We start from the raw sequence: 13,652 nt of genomic DNA, 5'->3' as shown, positions 1-13,652 counted from the left end.
TATTAACATCTGCTCGGAGATCTTGTTGAGGTGGGCCTCGCTTTCCTTTCCTCCTCTGTGGCTTCAGATCACAGATTGGCTTTGTTTAGTCTGCTGTTCACCTTGTATTAACCTGGAACAAACGGATGCAGCTTTGGCTGCCAGCGAATGCTTCACCTGCCTGTAGAAAGTGGGCCTTTCAATAACGTGGTACACGTCTGTGACTAAGAGCTAATATTTGTTGCCGGTTGTTGAGTAATGTTGTTTTCCAAAGCAGTGGCGTCACTAGGGTGTTGCGGGGGGTGCGGACCGCGCGTCACCATGAGTTACCACACTGGGTGACACCAACCCTAGTGACACCGCTGAATAAATGGGAGGAGACCGCTAGAGGTCTTTTCGCCTGACTGAGCACTAGGCTTGGGTGTGTAATTACTGCCTGCGCGTATTCTACAAAGCGTGCAGCGTGAACACGGCCTACCAAGAGAAGCAGATGCAAAACTGGCGACCAGAGCGGGGAATGGCCCACACATCCTTCAGCACCAACATCAAGGTCCTGAGGCAACGCACCCTGAAAAGATCTGGGGGATCTGTGGCCCGGTGCACCAACGGCCGGCAGTGGGAGGACGGCCACACCTCCATGTGTCCAGACGCCGCATGCAGCAGGCAGCCGGCAAATGAGGCAGGGGTGCACCACAACAAGCTACGATGTCTGCACCCTCTGCGACGTACGGGGGCAAACTTGACTTCTATAATGTATGTGCATGTTCAAAAAAGCATGTTCAAAAAAGCAATAAACAAACAGTGGCTAAGGCAACAGACTTTTCCCCCTCAACGTAGCACAATGCCCCTCATCTAGAGAAAGAAAAACAAGCATTTGCAATGCAATAGGTCTCGCATTTACGAGAGTTTGAGTTATTGGCATTGTTAATGACAATGCCTTTTATTTATGTATTGTTTTTAAAACAGATAAAACAAGGCGTCGTCATTTACAATGCCAATAGTTAAACTCTCGCAAATGCGAGACCGATTGCATTGCAAATGGCGTTAGGAAGGAGCGTGCCATGCCTGTAACAGCAGGGAGGACAAAGCTATTTGAGAAAATAGTGCTCGGAGGCTGTAATTAAAGCATACCAAGCAACAACACATGTAACACAAGGTGTCCTCATGGGAGGTTACAGAATGAGACAATGTGGTACTAAGGATGGACTACTAAGCCTATTGACCAATGAAAATCCACAGTTTACAGTGGACAATGACACAAGCTAATGAAAAATATGGGCGGAGCTTGAAGTTCATACCTGAATACAGCATGCCTTGCAGAGCAGCGCATGCTCTGTCCAGGCTCGAACTAAAAAGCAATATCCTTATTTTAAGGTTTAATTTTTTTTATAGCAAGTAAGTCAGATGAGTAAATAAGCTAAAACTAGGAAGAACGATAGCACAGATAAGTCCGAAACTTTTCCTCTCAGCCTGCATAATAAATATTACTGTGCTGGAAAAAAAGTAGGACAAGTAACTACCAAATTATTTTCACGTTTCAGATGTCAAGAAGCCCCTCTCCAGTGGTGGACCCAACCATATTTTGCAGATGCAAGCCACTGAGAACCGAACAAGACAAAAATATACATCTATCATACACACACACACAAACGCTACATCTAAATGAGACTCCTAGCCAGTGAGACGAGGACACTGCTAAAAAGACTGTGCTGTTGCAAAAGTCTAATCCAAGAGATAACACATTTTTCAAACAGCGTACACCAATGGCAGAAGTGAGAAAAACAAATGTATTACACAAAATACAGTGTTGCAATAAATGATAATCTTGCATTGTAATAAGGCAGGACTGTGCTTTGCATTCGTGGTTGTAGCAGCCACCCTCTTCTACCTTTCAGGAGGTTGCCACAAAATCACATGTGGAGTACTCAGTTAGCCCCACAACGCCAGTAGAGACGGTCTACAATAGCCATGTGCACCACCCGTTTCGAAAAGTAAATGTAGAAATGGTATCTCGAGCTTCTAAAACCCATGGGTTGTACTGTTGGATAGCACGCCACTACCATTTAAAACACTTTAGACAGTGCTGTGTTGTTTCTGTGAGGTGTAGAAATACTTGGGTTGGGAACAAAAGGTCGAGAGTCAGTTGAGAGTCGGTGGAGGCTTATTGTTGTAACTAACATCAAAAGGCACTTATGTACTGATGCAGGAGGTGTCCATGAAACAGGAGGGTCTGTCTAGTATGTTCTCTTAATCTGAGTGAGGAATGTTGTGTCATGCTGGCTTGTGCAGATGGAGGACACTGCGTGGTTAGAACTGCTTTTGGTGCTCTATGATTGTGAGGGTGGTCTAGAGTATTCAGTAGGTGAGCAAAAGGAGTCAGTGCAAGCAATAACTCATTTTTATAAGTAAACTTATAAAGGAAACTTCTCAAAACCCATCTTTTCCTCTCAGCACAATAGTGTAAGCCCCTCGCTCACAGTTCTCGGCTCCGCAAAGCACTAGGAGGCCTCAGGGTAGCTACGCGCTATACAAATCCAACTTCATTCATTCATTCAACTAGTTCATACATGGGTCAGGGTTTACTGCGGTCCATACTTTCTCAACTGACACTGCACATCTTAGTGCACAAAAATGTACACATTAATGAACTATAAGCAAAGGAACGTGAAGAGGCAACATTCCAAGCAAAGGCTGCCCTGCTATACTTCTGTAAACTCAACTTAAATAGAGGTAGAATGATCATAATTAACATTTCTTACAATGATTTATTTTCTCAGATTCGTAGGATTCTTAACTTTAAGCAGATAACGTGGACGAACAAATTAAACCAAGATGTACTCTAGGTCACCCTACTTTTCACAAGCTTGTGAAATTAGAGGCGCGTTTCTGTGCAGTCTACAAATGGCTTCTCAAGCCTATAGATGTTACATACAAAAGCATGAGTATTCACTAATTATGTAGTGACAATGGCATTTGAGTTAAAGGATATCTCATACTTAGAGTGACCTAACCAAACACAACCAAGAGCATTTAGTCCAACATAATGCAGGTCTATCAACGTTTAAAAAGCAAACACCAGAAACCATGTATTATGTTAACCCTATAGTTCTAGAAAATTATAAAACTATTTCAATCTGAAATACAGACTACACCATAACCTATTTATACTAATTTAGGTAAAGATGAAAGTGGCCCTAGCCTATGCAAACAAAAGCATGAAAAAGCCAAGAATACAAGAAAAAAAGCTTTTGAGAATGCATTTTCGTTTGAGATTTTGTGGCCCAATTAGATGTCATGATCTAGTTCAAAAAAGAATAAAACGTGGAAAAAAAAAAAATCTGAAAAAGGCAATAAAGCAATTCCTTTTATTTAAAGGAGGTTCCAAGTAGTATTTATGATGATTGTCCATGTACACAAACGTTTTCAAATGAATGATTCAAAATTACTAGAACAAAAAGCTCTTCTTCCTAAACAGATCAGCAAAAGTTGCTGATATCAACATTTTATGTTTCCAATCTTTCAAAATAACGTCATTTTATGACTTCATAATGAGCAGGAGGACAGGACTCTCTTGAAACATTGCAAAACACTAATAGACTTTTCAAAAGCGAACTTTCCTTCAGTAACAATAAACGCAAAGCACCCTGGATGAGTGGGTGTTAACGGTCCAACCTAAAAACCTTTGGTTTGCGACTAACAGATAAACACTAAGCCTGGGCAAAGCACTACGCTACGCTCGCGTAGTTTGCGAAATTTGCGCTACTTCGCACTACGCGAATTGCACATAGCACAGTGCAAACACGCGTAGAGTAGCGTTGCGTAGTGCAGCGGTCATTTTTTGCTTGCTCGTGGTCCTCAGTATCAAGTTGGCGACCGCGAGCCAGCAAAATGACATCCCGGCGAGACTTTTTCCTCGTTCGCGATCAGCAACATCAAGTTGGCGATCGCGAGCGTGGAAAATAAACCTCCCGGCGAGATTCTCAACGCGGGGAGGTCAGGTTTCTCATTGCGAGTGGTCCCATATGCTCGCGACCGCTCGCTATGAGAAACTACCAGTCCGCGTTGAGAAAGCTGCAGCTCGAGTAAAAATCTACTCGAGCGGCAGAAAACTACAGCTCGCACTGTTGAAATAGCCTTGCCTCATTCAGCGCACACCCAGAATATGCTCGCCAAAAGGAGTGCTAGATTTCTATTTGCAAGATTAGTTAAAGCTGAGATATGGTGAATGAAGTCAGAGCAGTCATCGTAAGAACTTCATGCTTGAAATTCGATTACAGAAGGAAATCAAGTGTTAAGAAGATTTCAGAGCTGAGAAGAGTCGCATGAAAGTTGCCCTTTGCAATAAAGAATGGGTCAAGGGAGAAAGTTCATGCTAACTCACCGGCCGTCTCCCTGGAGCCACATAATTATTCCCAGCAAACCAATTACAGCTGGGTGGCATGCCTGGAGCAATCTTCGTGTCATACTGGAAGTAGGAGTTCAGCGGGAGAAAATACTGCGGTTTAATTTAGAGAGAAAAAGCTGCCTGTTCAAGCACCCTGTTGGAGATTTTAAAATATTAAAACGGACGCCTGCTAAAATATTAAGCGTTGTGCCCGGACCTGGCTCAGTGGCGTGGATTCTAAGGGCTTCAGTTCATAACGCGGCCGAAATCTTTCAAAGAAAGGACCGATATACTTTTTTTTTCATACAAAGTGTGTTCGTATTTAGAATTAGAAACAGAGCTGTAAACATCCTGCCATGATAATAAAGGGTTTGCGTTTGGAGAGCTTTCCTGTCTGCGAACATTCTATTGCAGTCTCAGCCCAGCTATAAAACGTCATCTCATATTTACATTCCAACCCTGCGCCTCTTGAGTTTGCCTCCAGTTCCGTCAAACTCCCACGGCTGAAGTGAGATAACGGGCTTCAGGGGTTCGATACCGCGGCAGCACCGGAGCTTCCCTCACCTCCTTCCCTTCTTGTCTGTTGGCGAACTCGAGCGCACAGGGGGATCACTACCGGAGGGGAGCAGAGAACTTGCAGCAAACGGCCACCAAGATACCGAACGGGACCACCCGCCTCCTGAGCTGCACCAACTTCGCAAACGTCCAGGGCGATGGAAAGCTGCTACAGTTTCAAGATCACTGAGGCATGGGAAGGGCCAAACTCGGCCGGACACAAGAAGTCCGGGAGCTGTGAGAACTCCAAGTAACAGTTCCCTCCTCCCCGCACTGCGCTCCGCTGCCAGAGTGCAACGCAAATGGTGCAGCCTGCCCCGCTCCTGTCTGAGGAGGAGGATGGGAGGCCCGGGGGAGGGGTGAGACGATTTTGGGTCCTAGCAACCATCAGCATAACGGAAAATGCAGCCCCATTCATCCCAGCTCGAGATCTTCCCAGGGTTTACTTTGCTGGAGCGATGGACACTTTAACTCCACTTGGACACGGGACGTAAATCAAAACCCGCACTTATCCTCTGCAGAGTACGCACTGCTGATGGCTGTAATGCAGTAATGTAATGTAATGCAGGCCCTGCATAATGAAGGTAATTTTTGAAATATGGAGGCACCAGTAGCGTATTTAAGCAAGCGCTGGCGCGAGCCTCGCACTGAAAGGAGGCAGCTGGGGGAGGGGAGAGAGGAGGGGGCCGGCGCGATTCCCTTGAGGGAGCGAGCAGCAAGGCGCGTTAATTGATAACATATGGCGCCAGCTGCTCGCTCCCGCAAGCGAATCTCCAGAAGTGCACGCGTTGCCATTGAAGGCAATGGAACGCGTGCACGTTTTTGGCCGAAAAGTCGAAGCAATGGCTAAAGGTCTTTTGCCTATGCAACGCATGCGCGCTGCTAGGCGAGACCTAAAAAGGAATGAAAAACAAGAACAAGAGGAACTTTGTAAAAAGAACACTCAAGGAAGAACAGTATTGTACAGACAACAAAATATTTGTCATGGGGAGGATACAGACCAGTGCCAAACACACCATGGCTAGATGCAGTCATTCCCCATTCAATCAAAGAAAATTAAAAGGAATAGGATTCACATAGCACCCTCAAAATGGTGGATGATCCCAATGTAGCCCAACTACCCACGTTGTCATGCAGCACTCATTCACAGGTGTACTACCCACATTCAGCTAACTCGCCAATCCCGCAACTGCCTCCCCTAGGTGGAAAACGTGGATAGGATGTTTGGACATTTACTTCATGGACATGCGAGAGACCGATGGCGCCCTTAAACGCTTGTTACTCCTACATTACGCTGGGGAAGAAATGTACCTCCTTTTCAAGCACCTACCAAACACGGGCCCTCCTACTGACTATGACGCCTACCAATTACGACGCTGCAGTAAGAGCACTCAATGCTCACTTTGACCCTCAATTAAATCCGGACTTTGAGAAGTTCAAAATGTGCCAAGTCCGCCAGTGGGAGGGGAAATCAATCAACACATCATTTTACACTAGGCTATGGGAGTTAGTGAGCACCTGCACAGCTGATGACCAGCTCAAAGAGATCCGTGCCCAAATAATTCCGGGATGTCGCAACAAGACCGTGCACAGCCTAATTATAAGACGACCGAAAATAAGCCTGGACAACATCTTAATCCTCTCGGATCACACGACCTGTCAGCAGCATGGGCTGATGAGATGGAGCTGGCACTAGCACGGATGCCCGATAAGAATGTAGTCATCGGGGGCGTGGCCGAGGCATCAAGATGGCGGACGCACTCTAAGAGTGCTCCGGACCCCTCCGTCATCCTACTGGCATCCGCCCGGTATCAGCTGCTGCTCACCTCATTTGCATCCCCGCTGAGCTTCCCAACGCCGCTGGCTCTCTCTGGATCCTTCCTGTGGGCGGACCGGTGTTCTCGCCATGAAGGGCCGCTGCCTTCTTCACCCTGCCTGGTGTCCTCAAAATTACGGCTCCTCTCTAGGCTCGGCGCCTTGGGGGTCCGCCTCACTGGATGAAGCACTGGAGCTGGGAGGCATGAGTTATCACCCCATCGACATTGAGACATCAGTTACCCGTTCACACACGAGCATTGCCGAGGGTGCTGTGTTTGCCTGGACCGATCTCCTGCTGGCGTGGTGGTGGTCGTAGATCCTGGTGTCATCCCCTTTGACTCCCGAGATAACATCTGGGGCAGATGGCCGATGTGAAGGCAGTGCATGCACTTACGGGACGGACTCCTAGCAGACCAGCTTGATTGTTGACCAGCACCACCAACGGTGCGGCTGCTGCCGTCCCTTGGCTCCGCAGGTGGTCAAGCCTGGCTGCCCTCTGGGAGGGTCAGCGTGAGGACGCTTCTGGTGTGGGGACGCCCGGGGCCGGAGGCAGAGAGCGGTGGCCACCGGGAGTGTCGTGGCGTTCAGATCTTGGGGATCGGCCTGTGGCTCTGGAGGGTCTACCCTCGAGGCCCCTTGGGTAGACCTGCGGCGGGAGCGGATGGTTGTGCCTTGACTGCTGGTGTCGGGCAGTGGTGTGGGGAACGGGCTCCTCCCCCGATCGATTTTGGTGCTCTACCCCGACCGGCACTGACGGCGTGGTCCACCGTGCATACGGGGTGAGGCGTTCCCTGGTGGATGCAGGAGGCTCTGACATCGCCCGCACTGGATCCTGCGGAGGTGTAGCTCTGTGCTTCCCTGCGGCCCTCCGGGGCTGTGGTCCCCTTCCTCAGGCCGGACCCGCTCCCAGTTTGCCTCGCCGGATTTGTAGAGGCGTCCGAGCCTCGGGGTCATCGTAGGCCTTGTGGGTCCCTTCCGGAGACCTGCTGAGGCTGCGGGCGTTCTTCCCCTCATCTGCCCTAGTCCCCGCCGAGCCGGATTCGTGAAGAGGCCAGCGCCTGGTGTCATCTGCAGGCCTCAGGCCGCTGGTGAGTGGGGCGGGGGGCCTCAGCCACTGTGTCGGGTGGCAGGCGGTGGGGGGACGTAGGTGTTCTTCCTCTCCCTTGCCCCCGCGCCCCGAGCTTCTTCTCTAGGGGCGCCCCCTGTGCTTGAGGACCTGAGGGGGGCTCTGTCTTTGGCTTCTTCGCCACTCCTTCCCTGCTGACTTGGACTGGTGTTGGTGCGGGGACCCCTTTTTGCTGCGGGCCTTCCGGAGGCACTGGTACCTGGTGGGGGCCTTGTGCCCCGGACTGCGGGGGGGGGGCAGGGATCGGCCACTGTGTCGGGTGGCGGGCGGAGTGATGGTCTTACTGCTCCGGGCCCCCCCTGTAACGCGCATCGCCTCAGGGGGTGCCCCTGTGCCTGCTGGCCGTGGGTGGCCTTGGACCTGCCTGGCCTCTCTCTCATTGGGTTCTAAGCTCCCACCGCTGTCACTCTGGTCTGGCCGGGGCATCCGGCCCTTGGGGGCATCTGGTTTGGCTTGTGTCTTTGGAGGCTGGCTGCCGGTGTGTGGGGCTGGGTTCGGCCATCATAGTCGGGTGGAAGGTGGGGTGGTGGTGGCACCGCCCCGCCTACCCTCTTCTTGCTGACTCTCTTGCCTTCTGGTGCCATGGTTCCCTAGGAGGGGTCTCTCCGTGTTTGCTGGCTGGGTGTCCATTTGCCCCTTGTGTCTCCGGTCCAGCGATCTCCGTCTTGGGTCAGAGTTCTTTCTGGAGTTGGTGGCTCCACGCCATTCCGCCTGTCTTGGGCGGTGGCTTTGTGTGAGGGGTTGGCTCTGACATACCGGGAGCACCCGGACCTGAGTACCGACGGTCTGGGTGCTGATCTCCTCCTCCTGCTGGACTTCCAGCGGTGCCTTATCTCCTGACCTGCACCGATGACTTTCTTCACTGGTGACGATGGGTAGAGTCCGTAACATGCAGGCGGTTGCCCCGCCAACCCAAACCACGATGGACCGGTATACTACCAGCGACCGGGACCCTGGACAGGGGACTGTGGCGCCCCCCACTCCTGCTGGGGGTGACCTGGACACCATTCTGCAGGCCATTGGAGCTTCCCAGGTCTCAGTCGAAAGCAAGATTGGTGAGGTACGGGTTGACGTGGCCCTCATTCATCAAGATCACCGTAACGCCACGGCCTGGATTATGGAAGCCGAGTCGCTTATTTCCACAGCGGAGGATGACATAAACAAGCTTAAGACCCAAGTGGCTCAGCTTCAGAACCGGACTTCCGAGCTCCACCTCCGGGCTGAGGATGCAGAAAACAGATCACGGAGGAACAACCTGCGTCTGGTCGGATTTCCGGAGCGGACCAAACAGGGCTGGGTGGATACATTCATGGAGACCTGGGTGTGATCCTGGATGCCAAAGCACCTCCTCTCTCCTTGGTTTGCGGTTGAGTGCGCCCACCGCTCTCTGGCTCCTCGTACCCCGCCCGGGGCCCCGCCGCGGCCCATGATCATGAGGCTCTTCAACTTTAGAGACTGGGGCGCTATCCTTAAGACGGCGAGGTTGCAGGGGCCACTGCTCTTTCAAAATAACAAAATTATGGTGTTCCCTGACTATACCAGGAAGGTGCAGGCCCAACGGCGCACCTATGACGATGTTAAACAGAAACTTCGTGGCCTGGGTCTCCGATATGGTCTCCTCTTCCCGGCCCGCCTCCGGGTCGTCTTCCAGGACAAGACCTTCTTCTTCGATACCCCCGAAGAGGCCTGGACCTGGCTCACAGAGGAGCGCCCACTTCAGGCGCATCCGGCCCTCCTTCCCGGTGGCAGTGGCCCATGGCACTTCCAGCCATCTCCTCCTAAATCTCAGAGACGCCACAATCGCTCCCGCAATAAGAATGGCCGGCAGGGAGGGGTCTCGCTATCCCCGGTGGCGAGGTCTCAGACGCCCCCCCTCCTACACCTCTTCGGAGCCATGATCCTCTTAGCCCGTCTGGGTCATCGGGGGGGAGGGACGGGCCCAATTTCGATCCCATCGGCACCGCTGTGGCCCTCCCTGTCGGACTCGAACCTATCCTGGAGCCCCGTGCTTCATGGATCTGCCAACGGTGATGCGGATTGACTCCGGTGGCCCAGCTGATTGGGGTCCAAATTTGTTCCTAATTGTTCCTTGCAGCTGTTAACCCTGATGTATCCGTATATATGAAGGGTCCACCTTTACCAAGACACTGCTTGACTTGCTGAATTGTTGGGTACCCTGAGTACTTTGTGCTTGCTCTTGGGGCCCGCACTGATACGCTCACGTCCCGCTAAGCGTTTTAGCTTAATATTCTGAGATTCTTATTGTTATTTTAGTTGCTGTTTCAGGGTGACAGATGCTTCATGTTTGGAAGTGTAGGGTGGGGGAGTTGGGGGGCAAGGGAGGGGGGTAGACCGTTGTCTCCCGCAGGTTTGTTGTTTTCGGCTGCTCACGAGCCGCTAATGTTGTTTGTTTTTCTTGGTAGCTTTCTAAGCATACACGCCACGGACATTGACGAGTGCTTTGGCAGACCACGTGACCTTACTCTCAGGCCCCGCATGCAATGGGGGGGGGGGGTGGGGGAGGGAACGTGGGTGGAGGGACGCCATGTTGTTGCCTACATGTTTATTGTTTTTGTCCACCTGCGGGCCGCCATCCCTGGTCCCCTATGGCGCTTCCCCGAGTACTTGGGAGTCCGGTGGGGACACGGGCCTCGCTCGGCCAGGTGGTTCTTTCCCCCATGCTACACCCTGGACTCGTCCCCTCCAATGGAGCCCGGGCACCCTCCACGCGGCCCTCTACTCATACAATCAATCAATCAATCATCACATTTGTAGAGCGCGCTACTCACCCGTAAGGGTCTCAAGGCGCTGGGGGGAGGGGGAGCCGCTACTGCTCGAACAGCCAGGTCTTGAGTTGTTTCCTGAAGGAGAGATGGTCCTGGGTCAGCCGTAGGTGGGTGGGGAGGGAGTTCCATGTCTTGGCCGCCAGGTAGGAGAAGGATCTTCCTCCGGCGGTGGCTCTGCGGATACGTGGGACGGTGGCGAGGGCGAGATTGGCCGATCAGAGCTGTCCACCCTAATGATGTCTGTCCTGGGTAGACCACTCCACATCCTGTCCTGAAAAGTCAATGGCCTCTTAGACCGCATTGAGCGCACTGCTGTCCTCCGTAGCGCCCACTGTCAGGGCCCTGATATCCTGTTCCTGCAAGAGACGCACCTGATGGGCACCCACTGCACCTTCCTTGCCCGCTATGGGTTCGACAGGGTTTGGCATTCAGGCTTCTCGCGGGGCTCCAGGGGGGTGGCCATACTGATCCGCAAAGGTCTTCCCTTTACCTGGACACGAACTGAGACGGATACACAAGGCCGCTACGTGGCCTTGTCCGGCAAGATCAAGGGGCACCTTATTAATCTCCTGAGTGGATATGTTCCTCCCGCCACGCTGCCATCCACCCTCCAACACCTTAGAAGCGTTTTTTCCTCCTTCCCGCCTGGGCTGGCGGTTGTCGGGGGTGATTTTAATGCTGTCATGCATCCACCGGGCGACACATCCGGTGCTCCCTCTGCGTCCCGCCTCAACTCCGCTAAGCGACTCTCTGATTGGTCCTCTGCCCTGGGTCTCTGCAATGCTTGGAGGGTGTGGAATCCTCGCTGGGACCAATACACCCACACCGCGGCAGCCCATTGCACCCACTCTCGTATTGATCTGTTCTTGGTGCCGGCCACCGACTGCCAATTGGTGTCGGGCGGATATTCTACGGCACGGCATCTCGGATCACTCCCCGGTCTCCCTTCGTCTCGGGACTCAACTTGGGGGCGTCCATATGACCTGGCGTATGAACGCTTGGTTCTTGCAGGACAAGGACTTCGTCAAAGCCCTCGAACAGGAGCTGCGGCAATACTTCCGGATTAACACAGGCTCGGTCGCTTCGCCGGCCACGTTGTGGGAGGCTGGCAAGGCGACGATGCGGGTGGTGGCTAGAGGCTTGGTTCATGCAGGTGGCGTGGCTCAGGCCGCCCGCCTAGTGCAGCTGGAGGCCCGTGCGGCACTGATGGAGGCGGCCCAGGCCGCTGCTGAAACTCCTGACTCTTGCTCTAATACGAGAAGGAATTAGTCAGGTTTCCTTGGAATCAGCCAAAATGCTTTGGCGTTCATCGGTGGCGCCCATGTATGGCTGGGGTGATGAATACGGCAAATTGCTCCATAACTTAATTTCGTACCCCAAGGCGGACCGCGTCATTCCGGAGGTCTGCGATGCAGCGGCCATCACCATTTCACCTCGGGGGCCATCGCTCAGGCCTTTGCAGGGTACTACGCCAAGCTGTATGCGGCCGGGCCTCCTGCGGACTCTTTGGTGGCAGTGCTGTCGGAGACAAGGACCCGGCTGTCCCGCCTCCCCCAGGACATCTCCGAGACCCTTGATCTTCCCCTTTCCTTGGAGGAGATCCATGGGGCCATTTCAATCCTACACTCGGGCAGGACGCCTGGGCCAGATGGGTACCCACAAGAATATTACGCAACATATTGAGACCTTCTGGTCCCCCACTTGATGGTGCTGTTCCAGCACGTGGTGGACACGAGATCCTTCCCCCCCCCGAGACAGACGTGGCCACCATAGTGGTTCTCCCTTAGACATGACCGCCCTCCCTTGCCTGTGCGGACTATCGCCGCATTTCCCTCATCAATACCGAGGTGAAACTCTTTGCTACCATCCTGGCTCAGCGGGTCCGTCACCATTTACACACCCTGGTCCACCCGGATCAGAGTGGTTTCATGCCCGCCCAAGGCACTCGGCATTGCATACGTCGCCTTCATCTCACTCTTGCGCATCGCCACCTCCTCCCCCCGTACCTGGCCCTGCTTCTCCTTGATTTTGAGAAAGCGTTCGATACGGTTGCTTGGGGATATTTGGAGGACGTGTTGGAGTTGATGGGGTTCGGCCTTCCGTTCCGGCGCCTCGTCTGAGTCCTTTACTCCAGTCCCACAGCGAGGGTCCTGATCAACGGGGTGCTCTCGGAGAAATTTCCCATCCGGAGGGGCACTCACCAGGGATGCCCACTCTCGCCGTTCTTGTTTGCGCTGTCAATGGAGCCCTTGGCATCTCTTGTACGCCAAGACTCTGGTATCCGTGGGTGGGCTTGGGACCCTTATCGGGTCGACAAGATCGCTCTCTACGCGGATGACGTTCCCCTCTTTCTGGCGCAGCCGGAGAGTTCTGGCCCGCATTGTCTGGCGGTCCTCTCCGCATTCGAGCGGGTCTCGGGCCTGCAGCTCAATCCGGCAAAATCCACCCTGGTGCCTCTCCACCCAGCGCGGGACTGCTTTGATTGGCAGACAAACATCCCTCTGCGCAGGCTGTCGTTCAAATATTTGGGTGTATGGATCGCCCTCCTCCCGGAACTCGTATGGGCTTTAAACATTACCCCTCTGATTAACAAGACAAAAGCGGACCTTCGGAAGTGGCAGTCTCTCCCGCTGAATCACTTAGGCCGGAGTGCCCTTGTTAAAATGATGGTACTTCCCCGGTTCTTGTATATTTTACATAACGTCTCCCTTCAGCTTCTGGGGAGCTGGTTCCGTGAACTTGACGGTATCCTTAGCCGGTTTCTCTGGGGGGGGGTGGGAGACCACGTATGTCCCTGGCGCATTGCCGTATACCTCCCTATGACGGGGGCATGGGAGTCACCAATCTCCACCTGTACTACCTGGCCACGAGACTCATAGTGATCCATGATTGGTTCGCGGGCGGCTGGTCCGACCCGGCGTACCAGGTGGAACTTCGCTCGATGGAGTTCCCTCAACTCCAGACTTACTTATATGGAGCTCCTATACCCCGGGATCTTCCTTCA

The sequence above is a fragment of the Triturus cristatus genome, chromosome 3_2 (genome assembly GCF_964204655.1).
Source record: "Triturus cristatus chromosome 3_2, aTriCri1.1, whole genome shotgun sequence".
Taxonomy (NCBI): Eukaryota; Metazoa; Chordata; class Amphibia; order Caudata; family Salamandridae; genus Triturus; species Triturus cristatus.
The sequence above is the reverse complement of the archived record's forward strand: the minus strand, read 5'-3'. Positions refer to the sequence as shown.